The following is a 3,057-nucleotide window of genomic DNA, read 5'->3' as shown; positions in this document are numbered from 1 at the left end:
TATGTGAATTGCTCTGGGGCTCACACTGTCTGGAGTAGGGATTGCAGCGTATACCTTGAAGAACGGAACATTCAAGAGCTTAAAACTACGAAGCACATCCCATATGGTGAGGCCGAAAAGATGTAAAAACCCAGGCGCCCGTCCCTTCCCGCACAATTGCTACCTCCACTGCTTCAGCTTTCAAGAAGCCTGTTCAGAAAACCACTCTGCTACACAAACGGAGGCTGCCTCTGTCAGCATTACTATCTGCATTTATGAATACACTTTTGCTGCTGCAGTTACTTCGAAGCCTGTACCTTCCCTCACACACACCCCTTCCCCCGGAACATCAGCAGAGGCAGTAGTTACCGACGTTGAGGACCTTCCTGTCCCTCCTAAGGCTCAATGTGGTCCACCATCTAGCCACTATCACTTCCTTAGTTGTGGCTCTGAAGCGTCCCCAGGCAAAAAATAAATAAAAATGCGGTGACAGTGGATCGACTACTAAAGCACGGAAAGCAAACGATCCGGTGATATCGAAGTCATTCTCTCTGACGTCTGTCTTGAATTTTCTTAGAGCTGATGGACCTTGATGGACTGGCGTAATTATCTCGCCCCAAGACTGAGCCTACACACATCGCAGGCTTCTTCCCAAACCGAAAGACAGGGTGAAAGTGCTACCCCTGTGATAAATGGCTCCCACACCACAATGGAACATAAATGGGTTCAGGACGCATACGGAGGAACTGTAATTCCTCGCATACGAGCGCCCCCTGTGCTTGTATTTGGACGAAACGCATTTTGAAACCTATAATACCCATCTAATACGAGGATATGCCCTCCACGGGAAGGATGAACCGACGGGGGAGAGGGTCAAAGGAGGAGACGATGTGATACACTTTGAGGCTCTCACAGATCTTACAGAACAACTCACACGACCATTTCTGCTACTCGGAGACGTCAATGCCGGTCGTGTATTGTGGGGCTCAACCTTTACTTGCCCTCATGACGTGTCATGAGCTGTACATCATCAACACAACACTGGTTTCAATGTTGCTACTCAGTTATCTTCACCCATCGACCTCTCTTTCTGCTCTACAGCCCTTGCAGATTCTGTTCAGTGTGAAGTTACCGATGACATTCATTCCAGTGATCACTTTCCACTCTGGATTCGCCTACTGGGTCGAGCTCGCCGTGAAAGGTAGGCCATATCACACCTGTGATCCACCATGCCACCGAGTTTTCCATCCCGAGTTCCTTTCGTCATCCTAGCAGGCCACCTGTCCCTTCGTGGATTGATGAGTAGCGTTCATAATTCGGGTTAGGCATGCGGCTCTGAGACGATTCTAGTGCCGCTCGGCAGCGGAAACTCACGCTGTCTTTCGCTAAGCAACCGCCAATCCCCAACGCATCATCAACAAGAGCAAGGAAAGGTCATGGTAAACGATCCTGGACTCCGTCATCCGTTCCACCTGTTCTGCTACAGTGTTCAGGATGGCTAAAAGTCAATTACCATCTAGAGACATTTTGCAGATAATGGCAGAGCATTTCGCAACAACTACTGCCACTCCCATCCAGGATACAGCGTTTCTTCGTCAAAGTGTCACCGTGGAAATTTTTTATCTGGAATTCAAGACAACAATGCAGAGTCCTACGACTGCCTATGATCCATGTGGGAGCTGGATTCCGCACTGTCTGTGAAATGTGGCACTGCGCGCGGTACAGCATACTGCGGAACTTGAAGCCAGCGTCAAAGGAAGTCCTCTTACAGTGTTTTAATTTGATATGGGAGAAAGGCAACTTTCCAAACTCGCGCACAGAGGCAGTTTTGGTATCTCTCCCCTAATGGAAAAGGACTGAACGTGTTCCAATAGTTGCCTGAGTGTTGCCTTAACGAAATGTCTAGGAAATACCTTGGAGTGAATGGTTAACCGTCGTCTGGTCTGGATGTTAGAGACCGGGCAGCCCCTAAGTATCTCTCAGTGTGGATTCAGCAGATGTCGATCCACTGCCGATAACCTGACCCGACTAGTGGTGGCTATCCAGTAATCTTTCCTACGTAAATAGCATTGTATAGGTATGTTCTTTGATATCAGCAAGGTTTTCCGTATCGAGCTGGTCACATACTGTCGAATAGTTGAGAATAGAAGAGTGGTGTTTTAAGTGTTACCGTCTTCGTCACAGCCATAAGCGGTATCACGTCTACGGTAATGAGTCCGGGACAATGCTATTTATTGATGAACGAATTTGCAGTTTTCAGTGCAGCAACATAAACTCGACATATACAAAGAGGCTGGAGGACTGGACTGCAGACACTGATTTTACATTTTCTGCCAGAAAGTGTGTGTGTTTTCATGTGTATTCACCTCGTTTACCTGAATTGCGTATGTAGAATACCATTCTCCCTTTTAAATACTCTCTGCGGTTTTTAGGCCTCATTTTTCCCTCCAAATTGCCGTGCTTACCACACCTGTAGGAGCTGAAGGCAAGGGCACAGGAGGCACAGAAGATTTTGAAGTGTCAAAGACACACGTGTTGGGGTGTGGGCCGGGTGCAGCTGCTCCAGTTTTGTGGGGTTTTCGTGCGACCAGGTGTGGGCTATGGGTGCACAGTGTATGAGTCAGCGAGGCCTTCTTGCCTGCCACGCTCGACATGGGCGCTTACAAAAGCAGCCCCATACCCGGTATCACTCTTTAGGCTGGTGAACCGCTACATACCATCCGACGGTAGCGCCTTATGTATCTAAAGTGGATACGTTTGTCCCTCTTATCACCTCTGATATTGTGATCTTATTAATGGCAGTCTTCCAGATGTTGGATCGTGTTGTTATTTCCATTTCACGTACAGTTTTTCGTCAACCTAACCAGCCGTCTTCTTCTGGGTCTGCGAGGTGTGCTGTCGTGTGTACTCGCAATACCTGAAAAAGTCTGCCAGGTAGGTTGTCGGAATACTGTGCATAAAATCGAAACAACGACACGGCTAAGCATTCAGATGTGGAACTTCAATCAGTGAAGCCGAGAAAACATGACATACTGTGTCATCATTCTGTGTTGCGTAATTTATTTGACAAGGGTTGGG

Source organism: Schistocerca nitens, chromosome 5, assembly GCF_023898315.1.
Source record: "Schistocerca nitens isolate TAMUIC-IGC-003100 chromosome 5, iqSchNite1.1, whole genome shotgun sequence".
Classification (NCBI taxonomy): Eukaryota; Metazoa; Arthropoda; class Insecta; order Orthoptera; family Acrididae; genus Schistocerca; species Schistocerca nitens.
The sequence above is the reverse complement of the archived record's forward strand: the minus strand, read 5'-3'. Positions refer to the sequence as shown.